The 17,430-nt window shown below is 43.4% G+C and overlaps 1 long non-coding RNA gene across 2 annotated transcripts in view; it reads right to left on the bottom strand.

Annotated features, from left to right (window-relative positions):
• LOC148148494 (uncharacterized) overlaps positions 1–17,430 on the bottom strand; it is a 198,108-nt gene that overhangs the window by 29,049 nt on the left and 151,629 nt on the right. For both annotated transcript variants that reach the window (XR_015758738.1, XR_015758739.1), the window contains exon 2: positions 3,458–3,550. This is a non-coding gene — a long non-coding RNA (uncharacterized LOC148148494). The remainder of the gene's footprint in view (positions 1–3,457; positions 3,551–17,430) is intronic.

Genomic DNA, 17,430 nt, shown 5'->3' with positions numbered 1-17,430 from the left:
CATGCTGAGTTTCTTCAGCAATCTCTATTTCTGTTTCAGATTTCTAGCAACTGCTGTTTTGCATACAAAAAGATTGTCCAGTGGTGAATGAACAAATGCTTGATGCATTCACACCACATTCTGGATTCTGGATTTGTGATGCATTGCCATCTTGAATGTGAGTGTCCCACTCCTATGCTTTGACAACATGGCCTAACTGACAATCTGGGACAGTACTTGGGAAGTGCTGCTCAGTTAGAGGTATCACCGCTCAATTGCATCATGCTCACTGTTCATTCTGAGGTAAAATTTGGGTTTAATGCAAGGACAGAAGAAACAGCAACATCAGTAAACCATTCTACCCCTAACCTGCTCTGCCACTCAATAGAGTCATAAGTGATCTGATTTTGGTCTCAACTTCAATTTATTATCTATTCTCAACTATCTCTAAATCAAAAACCTATTTAGCTCAGCCTTAAATATGTTTAATAATTCAATCTCTACTCCTCTCTGGGGAAGTGAATTCCACAGATTAACAAACCTCTGAAAGAGGAAGCATTCTCCTTATCTCAGTCTGAAAACAGGAAACTCCTAATTTTTAAACTGTGAACTCTAAATCAAGACTCCCTTACAAATGGAAAAATCTTCTCAGCATTTACCCTGTCATGTTTCCTCAGAAACATATATGTCCCAAAATGATTTATCCTTCTTGTTCTCATTCTTCTAAACTTTCATAAGTATGGCCTCAAACAGTTCAATCCTCTACATAATGTTATAATCATTTAGAGATATTAGACACTTCAGATTCCAAAATGAGTACTGTCTTCATAGACCATAAATTTTACTTTTGCAGTTGGTTACCATGATATTTAGTCACTGAACGTATTCACATGAGGCTGCCCAATGTTTCTTTAAACACAAGAACACATGTTTCCTCCATGCCTTGTGGGTGGCACGGTGGCACAGTGGTTAACACTGCTGCCTCACAGTGCCAGAGACCTGGGTTCAATTCCCACTGACTGTCTGGCGTTTGCATATTCTCCCCGTGTCTGTATGGGTTTGCTCCGGTTTCCTCCCACAGTCCAAAAATGTGCAGGTCAGGTGAATTGGCCATGCTAATTTGCCTGTAGTGTTAGGGGCAGGGGTAAATGTAGGGTTATGGGTCGGTGTGGACTTGTTGGGCCGAAGGGCCTGCTTCCACACTGTAAGTAATCTAATCTTAAAAAAAAGCAAACAAATATATGTAAGTCAATTTGAAAACAAAAGTATTAAGCACAAAATTTCAACCCTTTTTTCAGCAATCTGCTTTTCAGATATTCGGCTCCAGAGAAATGTTACTTTTAACTGTTTACTTTCTTGCTAAGGGATTTTGTCCTCAGATTGCTGAAACGTTTTTACTTTCCAGTTCTGACGGCTGACTCTACAATCCTGGCAAACTTCCCTGATCCTAGGAGGAAGCCACTCTCTGAGCAGTGAAGCCTAATGCTTTTGCTAGAATCAAACAATCCATTTGCCAACAAACTGAACTTGATTCTTTTGAGGTGAACTCAAACTAAATTGCCAGTGTCCCTTGATCATTTGCTTTTTGTCGTACGTCATAAACTCAGTTTCATCAATTACCACTCACAGGTATCTAGGCACTCACTACGTCACATCCCTTCTTGGAGATTATGTTTTGAGGTAACTTCTCCAAATTACATTCTGACCTTACAAAAATTGCCTTTACAGAATTGAAACCAAACGCTATCTGCCTGTAATTTAAAAATCCAAATTCAAATAATAAGACCTGGTGATACAACTTTGTCAGAATAAGATAATCCCTTCATTCCAGCTGAACTACTGCTGATGTAATTGTATATGTTTATAGCTTTGATGTTTCGACATTCCTGTTGGCTGTGCACATATTCTTTGCCAGTGTTGTTCATGATCTTTTTGTGTAAAAGACAGACTTGTAAACTCTTAATGTTATCAATCAAAATCGCTAAACCCGCTATCTGGTCACCGTCACATTGCTGCTTATGAGAACTTGCTGTGAGCAAATTGAATGCTGCATTACCTGCAGTGTAAAAGTGATGATGCTTCAAAGGTTCTTCATTGTTTGTTCTGGTAAACTGGGCCTTCTCTTTCAGGAGGGGTCTCATGCCATGAGTTGATGAAAAGCAGGGTCATTGTCTTGGCATAATTTCTCTATATTCACCAAGTTGGGGATGGTGCAGATTAAATGAGAAATCTTTGACCAACTTTTTACCAAAGTCTCCCCCATCCTCTGAACTGAATCATAGAATCCCTACAGTGTGGAAGCAGTGTCAAGTCTACGCCAACCCGCCAAACATTAACCCACCCCAGACCCAACCCGTATCCCACCCCTGTAACCCTAGATTTCCCATGGCTAATCCATCTAGACTAGGTGAAAGTGAGGACTGCAGATACTGGAGATTAGAGTAGGGAGTATGGTGCTGGAAAAGCACTGCAGGTCAGGAAGCATCCGAGGAGCAGGAAAATCAACATTTCGGACAAAAGCCCTTCATCAGGAAACAATCCATCTAGACTGCACATCCTTGAACACTGTCGGCAATTTAGCCAATCCATCTAGATGCACATCTTTGAATTGTGAGAGGAAACCTACACAGACACAGGGAGTATGTGCAAGTTCCACACAGACAGTCATCCACAGGTGGAATTGAACCCAGGTCGCTGGCGCTGTGAGGTAGTTGTGCTAACCACTGAGCCACTGTGAAACCAAACATTGCCCTTATTCTATCAGTATTTTCTTGGAATTTCTTAACATGTCACATCACAACAGTATTTATACTGACTCAGTACTATTGAATTGAATTGAATTGAATTGAATTGAATTAGCTTTATTATCACGAGATTGTTATGTGAAATTCAGTTCTGAATTCTTTCATTCAATTCCTTTTAAGTGTGGAGATTCCACCTTATCATCTCCAGCTATTGGAATCCTCCACGTGTTTGCTGCTATTCTGGAGTCACGTCAGGAGACCACTAGAATGCTTAAGCAATTTCAGCTCATATCATAAATACCAATGAGAATGATTGATGTTATACATTAGAGATCTATCAGGGCATAAAGGAGAAGCCTTCTTACCCTGAATGATTATGAAACTCAGCGCCTTGGGCGTAGGTAGTTACATTGAACAGCACAGAGAAGTGTTTCCTAAACAATTTTCTAATATTAAAAGTTGATTATTATTGCAAATCCAGGCACCAACAATAAGCAATAGTAAAGGAAAATAACACTTGATTTTGCTTTTGCAAAGAAATGGCCTGGTAGTATTATCACTGGACTGTCAGCTGAGAAGCCCACGCAATATTCTGGGACCTGGGTTTGAATCCTGCCACGGTAGAATTTGAATTCAATTTAAAAAATCTAGAATTATGAGTCTAATGAATCCATTGTCAGAAAAAGCCATCTGCTTCACTCACGCCCTTGGGGGAAGGAAACTGCCATCCTTACCTGGTCTGGCTTATATGTGACTCCAATCCACTGCCCTCTGAACAATTAGGGATGGACAATAAATGCTGGCCTAGCCAGTGGTGCCCTCATCCCCTGAACGAATAAAGAAAAAAATTATAGATCAAGATATATAATCCATCATATAAGTATAAAATTCAATACATTTAAAGTACATGGTATAAGTGGTATTATTTTCAATACTCACCATTCTATTATTTTATTTGGGCAGTCGAGACTCTGCAGCTTGACTAGGAAGCAATGGAATTGAGCATCCTGAAGTGGTTGGTGTTAAAGAAGACAGACTTTTCAAAGGTTTTTTGGGGATGAGACTAGGCTCAGACAGGCCTTGCTGCTGGACTCATGGTTGGGGCCAGGTTTTGAAGCAACCGCAGGCAAGCAGCCATGATTCATGGAGAGTGAGACCGAGAAACAAGCAGGACAAGGGCAGGTCTGGAGCTGCCTGGGGCTCGTTTCAGGTATAGACACCATCTCAGAGGAGGTGGTGCTCTTGACCCCAACCGCTGCTTCCTGACAACCCCCACCCCGTGTTTGGGACCCACTGATGTAGTGAAGTGCATGAAGGTGAATGACACAGGAGGATAGACTGATGAATGGAAATGAAATACTGTGAAAGGAGGGTCATGTGGAGCATAAACACGGTGCAGACCATCCCGTGATGCGAATGCTCTCACTCCTCCCTGAAGCTGTGATACCAACAATTGTTGCAGTGTTTAAGCTGAAACACATCTGGAATGGTGCTAAAACGACATTGTGGAGCAGACTGCAGGAAACATGAAAGCACTGTCTCATTGGGAAAATAAGCAGTGTGCATTCTGTACCCATAAATGAACACAGACAGTCAAAACACCATTAATAATCCCAAGCCTGCAGTGCAGAAAATCAGGAGATTCCTTTTCTCATCATATAAAAGAGGACTCAAGAATGAAGAGAATCTCAGTAAAAATATCATAAATTGAATTTAAGCCCTTATTTTAGCTCAGGTTGTGCATGCTGCCATTTCAATTCCTCTGGTCTATTTTATCTCGATGCTGGCAATGCTGTCCTTTGTTCAGTGGACTGATATTATTCAAGCATGGCAACTGCTTTGCGACCTTGGAATGGATGATGCCACACATAGAGGGAGGGCTGCCGCGATTGCTCAAATCCCGGAGAAGGTGGGGCCAGAAGATTCATCGTAGGACCGGGAAGAGGGCTGCTGCATATCCAGGCCTGACACAAATCCTTAAAAAGCACCGGAAAAAAAACGTGTTGGCCTTGTCTTGGGGGTCTGTAGATCCACATGGCTAGAGCCCCCTGGCTGAGTGAGGTACATGGCTGTTTCTAATTCAAATGGAGTCAGAGTCTGGATTCTATGAGACACTGAGGTTGGAATCTAAGTGAGGCTCTCAGCTGTCCTGCTAAAATGGGATCATCTAAGTGCAGTGTCATTCCAGTTACAGGGTAACCAGCTGCCTCGTATTTTCCAACATAGAACATAGAACAAAAAACAATACAGCTCAGAACAGGCCATTCGGCCCTCGATGTTGCGTCGACCTGTGAACTAATCTAAGCCCATCCCCTGACACTATCTCATCATCATCCATATGCTTATCCAAGGACAGTTTAAATGCCCCTAATATGGCTGAGTTAACTACATTGGCAGGCAGGGCATTCCATGACCTCAACACTCTCTGAGTAAAGAACCTGCTTCTGACATCTGTCTTAAATCTTTCACCCCTCAATTTGCAGCTACGGCCCCTCGTGCAGGCAGATGTCATCATCCTAGGAAAGAACTCTCACTGTCTACCCTATCTAATTGCCTGATCATCTTGTATGTCTCTATTAAATCACCTCTTAGCCTTCTTCTCTCCAATTCCCTCAGCCTTTCCTTATAAGACCTTCGCATCAGACCAGGCAACATCCTGGTAAATCTCCTCTGCAGCTTTTCCAGTGTTTCCACATCCTTCCCGTAGTGGGGCAACCAGAACTGCACACAATACACCAAGTGAGGCCGCACTAGCGTTTATATAGTTGCAGCATGACATCACAGCTCTGGAACTCAATCCTTCTACCAATAAAAACTAACACACTTTATGCCTTCTTAACAGCGCTATCAACCCGAGTGGCAACGTTTAGGGATCTATGTACATGGACACCAAGATCCCTCTGCACATCCACACTCCCAAGAGACTTTCCATTGACCCAGCATTCTGCCTTCCGTTTTTCTTCTCAAAGTGAATCACCTCACATTTAACTACATTGAAATCCATTTGCCACCTTTCACCCCAGTTCTACCGTTTATCCAAGTCTTCCTGCAACCTGTCCACCACTCCACCGACTTTAGTCTCATTTGCAAACTTACTAACACATCCACATATGCCTGCCTCCAAGTCATTTGTAAAAATGACGAACAGCAATGTTCTCTATGGGAGACTGATTAGCAAGGTTAGATCTCATGGAATACAGGGAGAACTAGCCACTTGGATGCAGAACTGGCTCAAAGGTAGAAGACAGAGGATGTTGGTGGAGGGTTGTTTTTCAGACTGGAGGCCTGTGGCCAGTGGAGTGCCACAAGAATCAGTGCTGAGTTCACTACTTTTTGTCATTGATATAAATGATTTAGATGTGAGAGCATAAGAGGTATAGTTAGTAAGTTTGCAGATGACACCAAAATTGGTGGTGTAGTGGAGAGTGAAGACGGTTACCTCAGATTACAACAGGATTTTGATCAGATGGGCCAATGGGCTGAGAAGTAGCAGATGGAGTTTAATTCAAATAAATGCGAGGTGCTTCATTTTGAGAAAGCAAATCTTAGCAGGACGTACACACTTAATGGTAAGGTCCTATGGAGTGTTGCTGAACAAAGAGACCTTGGAGTGCAGGTTCATAGCTTCTTGAAAGTGGAGTTGCAGGGAGAAAGGATAGTGAAGAAGGCATTTGGTATGCTTTCCTTTATTGGTCAGAGCATTGAGTAGAGGAGTTGGGAGATCATGTCACGGCTGTACAGGACATTGGTTAGGCCACTGTTGGACTATTGCATGCAATTCTGGTCTCCTTCCTATCAGAAAGATGTTGTGAAACTTGAGAGGGTTCAGAAAAGATTTACAAGGGTGTTGCCAGGGTTGGAGGATTTGAGCTATAGGGAGAGGCTGAACAGGCTGGGACTATATTCCCTGGAGCGTCGGAAGTTGAGAGGTGACCTTATAGAGGTTTACAAAATTATGAGGGGCATGGAAGGGTAAATAGGCAAAGTCTTTTCCCTGGGCTTGGGGAGTCCAGAACTAGAGTGCACAGGTTTAGGGTGAGAGGGGAAAGATATAAAAGAGACCTAAGGGGCAACTTTTTCTCGCAGAGGGTGGTACATGTATGGAATGAGCTGCAAGAGGAAGTGGTGGAGGCTGGTACAATTGCAACATTTAAGAGGCATTTGGATGGGTATACGAATAGGAAGGGTTTGGAGGGATATGGGCCGGGTGCTGGTACGTGGGATTAGATTGGGTTGGGATGTCTGGTCAGCATGGACAGGTTGGACCGAAGGGTCTGTTTCTATGTTGTACATCTCTATGACTACAACTCTATGAGCAATGGTCCGAAAACAGACCCTTGTGGCACGCCACTAGTGACTGGACTCCAGGTTGAATATTTTCAATCAACCACCACTCGTTATCTTCTTACAGAAAGCCAGTTTCTAATCCAAACTGCTAAATCACCTTCAATCCAATGCCTCTGCATTTTCTCCAATAGCCTACCATGCTGAACCTTAACAGAGACTTTGCTGAAGTCCAACTACACCACGTCAACTGCCCTACCCTCATCCACATGCTTGGTTACCTTCTCAAAAAACTTAATGAGATTTGTGAGACACGACCTGCCCTTGACAAATCCATCTTGACTATTTCCAATCAAGTTGTTGCTTGCTCAATGATTTTAAATCCTATCTCTTATAATCCTTTCCAAAACTTTTTCTACAGCAGAAGTAAGGCTCACTGGTCTATAATTACCTGGGTTATCTCTACTGCCCTTCTTGACCAAGGGCACAGCGTTTGCAACCCTCTAGTCTTCTGGTATTAAACCTGTAGACAATGACGACTCAAAGATCAAGGTGAAAGGCTCATCCATCTCCTTCCAAGCTTCCCAGAGAATTCTGGGAAAAATCCCATACAGTCCAGGGGACTTATCTACTTTCACACCTTCTGGAACTGATAACATCTCCTCGTTACTAACCTCAATCCCTTCAGGTCTATTAGCCCATATCTCAGTCTTCTCCTCTACAATATTCTCCTTTGCCTGAGTGAAAACAGATGAGAAATATTCATTTAGCACCTCTCCGATCCCCACAGGATCCACACACAACTTCCCACTTCTGTCTTTGACAGGCCCTATTCCCACCCGTCATCCTTTTATTCCTCACATACCTGTAGAAAGCTGTAGGGTTCTCCTTTTTTCTACCTACTGAAGACTGCTCATGTCCCCTCTTTACTCTTCTTAACTCTCTCATTCAATCCTTCCTAGCTACTCTGTAACTCTCCATCACCTCATCTGAACCATCTCATCACAATGTCACATTAGCCTCCCTCTTCTGCTTAAGAAGAAATACAATTTCTCTAGTAAATCACGGTTCCCTTACCTTATCATTTTTTCCTTGCCTGACAGGGACACACCTATCAGAGACACGCAATATCTGTTCCTTTAACCAGTTCTACATTTCGATTGTCCCCATCCCCTGCATTTTGCTGCCCCATTCTCTGCCTCTTAAGTCTTGCCTAATCACATTATAATTGTCCTACAATTTTACCTTCTGTCCTACATCCTATTCTTTGACTCCCCAGGATGTCTTTTGTGCTACATTTGAGGGCTGTACTGCTAACAGAAGGGTAGGAAGTTAAAATATAGGACAATATTTTTTTTATTTTCAAGGCTGACTTGTATTTTTCCAAGTGCTTGGTTAATTCACATCTGACAAGGGAAGAGGCCAGGTAGAGAGGCTTTCTCTCATGAAAATTCGAGTCAACAATCGGGAAGATAAACAAGTAGAGTTTCGTTAGTGGATGATGTTCAGTATTGTTGCATTTGTGACAATAATACCCTTAACAACAAGTGAAGAATGCTAAACGATGTGGATATCCATAATGATCTGCTTGAGTTGCAGCTCTTAATCTTTGATTACAGATACCTCTTTTGCTGGTTTCTGACTAGATGTCTTGAAAACACATCAGTAAATTTGACAGCTCCACAGCACGTTTTGCACTGACTCAGTGCCAACACACACAAGAGCACTTTCACTCTGTTTGGTTAACATTTTCCACAGATTGTTCCTTCAGGGCAGGGACCAGTGAGGATCTTTCAGCTATGGCAACAGTTTGGTTTTCCTCAGCCTCACATGCAGAGGGTCTGCCACTCCTGGGAATGGGAATCTGGGTTTACTGTATGGCTGAGAGCATGTGTGAATGAGAAAGATGGGAGAGAATACATGGTCATATGTTATAGGAGAAAGTGAGAACTGCAGATGGTGTAGATCAGAGCTGAAAATGTGTTGCTGGAAAAGCGCAGCAGGTCAGGCAGCATCCAAGGAGCAGGAGAATCGACGTTTCAGGCATGATTCCTGAAGAAGGGCTCATGCCCAAAACGTTGATTCTCCTGCTTTTTGGATGCTGCCTGACCTGCTGCGCTTTTCCAGCAACACATTTTCAGCATATGTTATAGAGCCATAGAGTCATAGTGTCATGCAGCACAGCAAGAGACCCCTTGGTTCAACAAGTCCTTTTGGTTCAACAAACTATAATGCCAAACTAAATTACTCCCACCTGCCTGCTCCTGACCAATATCCCTCCAAACCTTTCCTATTTATGGACTCATCTAAATGCCTTTTAAGGATTGTAACTTTGCCTGCATCCATTGACAATGAACAGATTGCCCTTTACGTTTTTGTAGCAGAGAGCGGCGGGAGCTGGGTGGAAGTGAGGTTGGAGCACAGACACTATTGTGAAGGTTAGTGAGTGCTGTTTAATTACTTACCTTGAAGCCAGTTCTCTTTTTTGCAGCAGAGAGCAGCGGGAGCTGGGTGGAAGTGAGGTCGGAGCACAGACACTGTTGGGAAGGTTAGTGAGTGCTATTTAGGGCCCAGGTCCTACACAGTAGGGTCTCCATCCCACCCTCCTCCTCTAACCTAATTAAGAGTCCACGGACTCACAACAGTAAAAAAGAGGTTGAGGGAAGTGTCTGGTGAAAGAAGTGTGAATCTTTGGCTTGCTCCACAGACTCAGGAGATTACGCCACAGTTTGGAGAGGGTGAAGACATGACTGCCAAGCTGATTCAGTGTACTGTGTGCATGATGTGGGAGGTCAGGGACACTGATGGTGTCTCTGGCTCCGATAGCTGTGGAAAGAGCATGTTGCAGCACTGAAGAAAGAACTAGATGACCTCAGGCTCATCGAAGAGAATGAGATATTTCTGGACAGAACCTTTAGTGAGGTCATTACACCAAGCATACAAGAAGAGAGAAGAGAGAAGGGAGATGATGATGAGGAAGGAAGAGATGATTCAAGTACAAGAGATCCCCAGGGGAAGTACCTCTTATGAACAGGTTGACTCTCTTGGAAACTGTCGAGATAGATGACACTACCAGTCCGAGAGGCGAACAGGTCTGCCATCGAAAATTGGCGTGGAGGTAGAGCCAAGGAGTCAGACGACATACAGAACCGTGGTAATAGGGGACTCCATAGTGAGAGGGACTGAAAGGGGTTTCTGTGGCAACAGTTGGAATTTGAGGATGGTGTGTTGCCTTCCTGGTACCAGGATCCAAGACATTACCGACAAGGTGCAGGGAATCCTCAAGGGTGAAGGTGAAGAGCCAGAGGTGATGGTGCATGTCGGCACAAATGATGTCGGAAAGAAGAGGAGGGGCATTCTACAGCGGGACTTCGGAGAACTCGGAAGAAGGCTGAAAGGCAGGACTTCCAGGGTGGTTATCTCCGGTTTGCTTCCAGTTCCTCTGGCTAGAGAGGGCAGGAACAGGGAGATAATGGACTTGAATGTGTGGCTGAGGAACTGGTGCAGGAAGCAAGGATTTAAATTCTTGGATCACTGGGGTATGTTTTGTGGTAAGGATAAATTATACAAGAGATATGGGTTGGACCTTATAAGTGGGGGCCAGCATTCTGGCAGGCAGGTTTGCCACTGCAACACAGGTGCGTTTAAACTAAGTAGTTGGGGGGTGGGGGGGCGGGAGGGGCAAGCTGTAAATTTAAGAAGGAAGTTAAAGGGAAAGTGAGAATAAGAGAATTTAAGAAAGACAACAGAATCAACGGAGCAGAAAACTCAAGAAGGGATCATACAGTATGGTCAAAGTGAAATAGGAATTGATAGGAAGGGCAAGGGGAGTAACAAATTAAAAATATTATATATGAATGCATGAAGCATAAGAAATAAGGTGGATGAGCTTGAGGCTCAGTTGGAAATTGGCAGGTACAATGTTGTGGGGATTACTGAGACGTGGCTTCAAGTGGACAGGGCCTGGGAAATGAGTATTCAAGGCTATACGTACTATCAAAAGTACAGACTGACGGGCAGAGGGGGTGGAGTGGCGTTATTGGTGAGGAATGATATTCAGTCCCTTGCGGGGGGGGGACATAGAATCAGGAGATGTAGAGTCAATATGGATAAAGCTGAGAAATTCTAAAGGTAGAAAGACCCTAATGGGAGTTATCTACAGGCCCTGAAACAGTAGTCTGGATGTAGGGTATAAGTAGAATAGGGAGTTGAAATTGGCCTGTTGCAAAGGTATTACTACAGTTGTTATGGGGATTTCAACATGCAGGTAGACTGGGAGAATCAGGATGGTACTGGACCCCAAGAAAGAGAGTTTGTGGAGTGCCTCCGAGATGGATTCTTAGAACAGCTTGAACTGGAGCCTATTAGGGAGCAGGCAATTCTGGGTCTGGTGTTGTGCAACAAACTGGATTTTGATCAGGGACCTTGAAGTAAAGGAGCCATTAGGAGGTAGTGACCATAATATGATAAGTTTTAATCTGCAATTTGAGAGGGAGAAGGGAGAATCGGAAGTGTCAGTATTTCAGTTTAACAAAGGGAACTATGGAGCTATGAGGGAGGAGCTGGCCAAAGTTCAATGGCTCAATACCTTAGCAGGGATGGTAGTGGAGGAACAATGGCAGGTATTTCTGGATATAATGCAGGAGGTGCAGGATCGGTTCATTCCAAAGAGGAAGAAAGATCCTAAGGGGGAGGCGGGGGTGACCGTGGCTGATGAAGGAAGTTAAGGACTGTATAAAGATAAAAGTGAAGCATAACATAGCAAAGATGAGCAGGAAGCTGGAGGAGTGGGAAACTGGAGCAACAGAGGATAACTAAAAAGGCAATACACAGAGAAAAAAAAAAGAGGTACAAAGGCAAACTGGCCAAAATTATAAAGGAGGATAGTAAAAGCCTTTTTAGGAATGCGAAAAGAAAACAAAATGGCTATGACTAAAATTGGGCCCTTGAAGACAGAAACGGGTGAATTTATTACAGGGAACAAGGAAATGGCAGAATAGTTGAATAGGTACTTTGGATCTGTCTTCACTGGGGAAGACACACGCAATCTCCCTGAGGTAACAGTGGCTGAAGGACCTGAACTGAAGGGAATTTATATTAAGCAGGAAATGGTGTTGGAGAGACTGTTAGGTCTGAAGGTTGACAGTCCCCGGGACCTGATGGTCTACATCCCAGGGTACTTAAGGAGGTGGCTCTTGAAATCGTGAACGCATTGGTGATCATTTTCCAATGTTCTATAGATTCAGAATCAGTTTCTGCAGAGCGGAGGGTGACTAATGTTATCCCACTTTTCAAGAAAGGAGGGCGAGAGAAAACAGGCAATTATAGTCTGACGTCAGTGGTGGGAAAGATACTGAGTCATTATAAAAGATGAAATTATGACTCATTTGGATAGCAATGAAAGGATAGGTCAGAGTCAACAGGGTGAAATTGTGCTTGACTAATCTTCTGGAATTTTTTGAGGGTGTAACTATGAAGATGGACAAGGGAAGAGTAGATGTAGTGTACCTGGACTTTCAGAAAGCCTTTGATAAAGTGTCACATTGGAGATTAGTGAGCAAAATTAGGGCACATGGGGGCAAGGTATTGACTTGAATTGAAAATTGGCTGGCTGACAGGAAACAAAGAGTAGTGATTAACGGGTCTCTTTCGGAATGGCAGGCGGTGACCAGTGGGGTATCACAAGGTTCAGTGTTGGGACCGCAGCTGTTTACAATACACATTAATGCTATAGATGAAGGTATTAAAAGTAATATTAGCAAATTTACTGATGACACAAAGCTGGATGGCAGGGTGAAATGTGAGGAGAATGTTATGAGAATACAGGGTGGCTTGGACAGGCTAGGTGAGTGGACGGATGCATGGCAGATGCAGTTTAATGTGGATAAATGTGTGGCTATCCACTTTGGTGGCAAGAACAGGAAGGCAGATTACTATCTAAATGGAATCAAGTTAGGTAAAGGGGAAGTACAACGAGATCTAGGTGTTCTTGTACATCTGTTAATGAAAGCAAGCATGCAGGTACAGCAGGCAGTGAAGAAAGCCTTCATAACAAGAGAAATTGAGTATAGGAGCAAAGAGGTCCTTCTGCAGCTGTCCAGGGCCCTGGTGAGACCAGCTTTGGTCTCCAAATTTAAGAAAGGACATTCTAACTTTTGAGGGAGTGCAGCGTAGGTTCATGAGGTCAATTCCTGGAATGGCGGGACTATCATATGTTGAAAGGTTGGCGAGACTGGGCTTGTATACCCTTGAGTTTAGAAGGCTGAGAGGGGATCTGATTGAGACGTATAAGATTATTAAATGATTGGACACTCTGGAGGCAGGAAGCATGTTTTTGCTGATTGGTGAGTCCCGAACTAGAGGACACAGTTTATAAATAAGGGGTAGGCCATTTAGAACAGAATTGGGGGGAAACTTCTTCACCCAGAGAGTGGTGGGTGTATGGAATGCTCTGCCCCAGAAGGTAGTGGAGGCCAAGTCTCTGGATACTTTCAACAAAGAGATGGATAGAGTCTTAAAGATAGTGGAATCAAGGGTTATGGGGATAAGGCAGGGACAGGATACTGATTGTGAATGATTAGCCATGATCATAATGAATGGTGGTACTGGCTCGAAGGGCCGAATGGCCTACTCCTACACTATTGTCTGTTGTCTATTGTCTATTACTTAGAAAGTAAGTACTGGATTGGGTATTATGTAAGGGATGATCTGATTGTTGCCTTCTTATGTATTAACTTTAGTTATTAGCACCAACTGGGAAGGATTAGAATTAGAATTAGAATTCGGTTTATTGTCACATGACTGCAGTTCAATGTATTCCTGTAGCTTTTAAGAAATTTAACATTGTTGCTACGCATAAGTTTGACACCCCTGATTCTCTGTCCTTTTTAAAGGCGATGATTCAAGTTAAATGAAGAGTAGTGATCATAGAATTATACAACTCATAAGGAGGCCATTCAGCCCACCACATCAGTAGTGAGTCTTTGAACATACTGTCCAACTCGTACCAAAACGGTATTTATCCCCTTAGCTATGACAGGGGCAATATGGTCAAAATGGAGAGACACCAGGGAAAGGAGGCCGGGGCCAGAGAAGGGCCCTCAGCACTTGCTACACACTCAACAATTCACTATTAAGCATTGTATGGCTGTGCTTGGGGTTAGATTTTGTGAAAAGAGCATATCATTTGCTTACTTGGAAATCCTAAACACAAATTCCAGACTTTATTCCTTCAGAGAAATCTCCTGCTGACTACTTTTTATTAACTACGGTTTCTTTATCGAATATTAAATTTCCCTCTTGGAGAGCATAATGCTTGATTAGAGACTCTGACCCAGAAAAGCAATAACTTATTCGGGAAAAGAAAGAAGAAACTGTGTTTGTATTCCTGCTCCTTTCTTTTTCCAGTTTTATTTTTGACAGGTCCATGTGGTTCTGCTGAGCCCTGATGTGGGATTCCGGTGCAAGCCTGTTTGAACGGAAAGCATTTACCGCAGTGACACTCTGTTAAGCTTTGGCTACGTAATCACTCAGGAATAGCCTTTGTCATGAGGGATTCAAACAGAAAACTGGGCACTGGTGTCATTTGCAAGGTAGCAGTCAGGGCAGGGATGTAACACTGGAGAGACTGGAAATGACATTTCTGCATTGCTTACCATGTAGATAATAGCCTTGCACATTTTCCAACAGTGAGAGGTAACCACTGTTCAGAATAAAGCAAAGGATTTCAGAGAGAGGTGGTTGGTAGGAGTGAAGGGAGGGTGCAGGTGTCCAGGATGGGTACATGGGGTGGCAACTGAGGGAACATTGAAAGAGGCTGGTGAGCACAAACAGGTCAACCAACACCGCTGATATCACGTTTATCTGTTCAATCATTGCTGGCTGTGGGACTTTGATACATGAAATATAACTGCTGCACTTGCGCACAGAGAAAACGTTGTTGGGATGTCAACATAGTCTTATGCTCCAGAACCACTGAAATAGATACTCCATGATATGAATGGTGTGCCACAGCTGTCTATTGTACACTCTGCGGACAAGTTTATTGAATGTACCTTCACAGGCCAGCTCTTCTCCAATGAAACATTAAGCTCAAACACAATTCTTTTTTGTCAGGACCAATTCAGTAACTTATCAAAAGTTAGTGTTGGCCAACACCCATACCTCAACCAGAGTCATTGAGTCATACAGCACAGAAACAGACCCTTCAGTCCAATTTGTCCATGCCGACCAGAGTTCCCAAACTAAATTAGTCCCATTAGCACAGTGGCTCAGTGGTTAGCACTGCTGCCTCATAGCACCAGGGTTCCAGATTCGGGACGACTATCTGTGTGGAGTTTGCACATTCTCCCCGTGTCTGCATGGGTTTCCTCCGGATGCTCCGGTTCCCTCCCACAGTCCAAAGATGTGCAGGTCAACTGAATTGGCCATGCTAAATTGCCCATAGTGCTAGGTGCATGTGTCAGAGGGAAATGGGTCTGGGTGGGTTATTCTTCGGAGAGTCAGTGTGGACTGGTTGGGCCGAAGGGCCTGTTTCCACACTGTAGGGAATCTAATCTAATCATTTGCCAGCGTTTGGCCCATATTTCTCTAAGCATTTCCTGTTTATGTACCTGTCCAAATGTTTTTAAATGTTGTAACTGTATCTGCATCTATCACTTGCTCTGGCATATCATTCCATTTATGAAACTCCCTCAGTGCGAAAAGGTTGCCCCTTAGGTTCCTTTTAAATCTTTCACCTTTAAAATTATGACCTCTAGTTTTAAACTATTCTACCCTTGGGAAAAGACTTTTGCAATTTGGCTTATCTATGCCCCTCATGATTTTATAAACCTCCACAAGGCCACTTCCCAACCTCTCGAAACTCTAGTGAAGCTTCTCCTGATAACTCAGACTCTCCAGTCCCAAAAGCATCCTTGCAAATCTTTTCTACACCCTCTTCAATTTACAATATCCTGACCATAGCAGGGCAACTAGAACAGTTCATAAGACTCCAGAAGTGGCCTAGCCAATGTCTGTACAAGTGCAACGTGACATCCCAACTCAAAGGTCTGAGCAATGAAGGTAAACGTACCAACTGCATTCTTCACCACCCTGTCTATGTGTGATGCAACTTTCAAGGAACTATGCATCTGAACCCCTTGGTCTCTCTGTACAGCAACACTCCCCAGGACCCTACCATTAACTGTGGAAGTCCTGCCCTTTATTTGTCTTCCAAAATACACCACAAATTTATCTAAATTTATCTAAATTGAATTCCATCTGTCACTCCTCGGCCCATTAGGCCAATCAATCAAGATGCCTTTGTATTCTTCACTGACTACAATACCACCAATTTGGTGTCATCCACAAACTCACTAACTGTGCTTCCCATATTATCACCCAAATCGCTTATATAAATGACAAGCATCAGTGAACCCAGCACTGATTCCCTGCGCAACACAGCTGGTCACAGGCCTCCGGTCCAATAAACAACCCTCCACCCACCATCCTCTGTCTCCCACTATCAAGTCAATTTTGCATCCAATTGGCAAGGTCTCCCTAATTCCTCTGTGATCTAACTTTACTAACCATGGGGAACCTTGTCAAAGGCCTTGCTAAATACCACTGCTGTCAGCTGAAATTCACATTCCAATGCTCATAGCTCCTGTCAGTTATGAATTATAGCAAGAAAACCACTCAAACATATTGCACCACAATCACTGACAACATTTTCCATCTCACAGGACAAGGTGGTCCATAGCCAGTGGAATTCATATCTCCCTGGTTGGAGACAGATGTAGGTTCTTCCTGGAGGAGATAGTACTGGGACATCACTGATGCTGCTGGGACCAGAAATGGGATAAACTCCCAGTGAATAAAACCACCATATTCTGATCAGTCCATAGGGCTACTCTCTCAATACAGAGAGATGCTTGGTGGTGGTTTAACCCGAGGGTCACCATGCCTCAGACAAAGAGAGAGATAGAGAAGTAGAGACCTTTATGGTAACCACAGCTGGTAGACAAATTGAACTTACTGTTTTGTTGTCTCTCTGCATCACAAACCTTCTGCTCAGGCTAAACTGACCCCCACAGCTAATGCATATCGATGTGTTTAATTTAGCAGTGAGAGTAAGACCTTTCGCTCCTTGCTCCTATTCAATAAGATGATATCTGGTCTGATCCTTCCACAATCCCTCCTACCCTAGAAAACCAATGAACCCATTGCTCATTGAGAATTTATCCACCTCTGCCTTAAATATATTCAAATGCTCTGATTCCACCATCTTTTGTGGAAGGCAATTCCAAATACTCGATGCTTTAAAAAAAAACTTCTCTTGAAGTCTGCCTGAAGTGAGTAATCCCTTATTTTTAAACAGTGACCCTAAGTTCAAGATTTTTGCATCAGAGGAACAATTATCTCAACATATCCACTCGGCTGT

Source organism: Chiloscyllium plagiosum, unplaced genomic scaffold (assembly GCF_037043375.1).
Source record: "Chiloscyllium plagiosum isolate Xiang-an unplaced genomic scaffold, Cpla_swu_hap1 HiC_scaffold_12, whole genome shotgun sequence".
NCBI lineage: Eukaryota > Metazoa > Chordata > Chondrichthyes > Orectolobiformes > Hemiscylliidae > Chiloscyllium > Chiloscyllium plagiosum.
The sequence above is the reverse complement of the archived record's forward strand: the minus strand, read 5'-3'. Positions and strand labels throughout refer to the sequence as shown.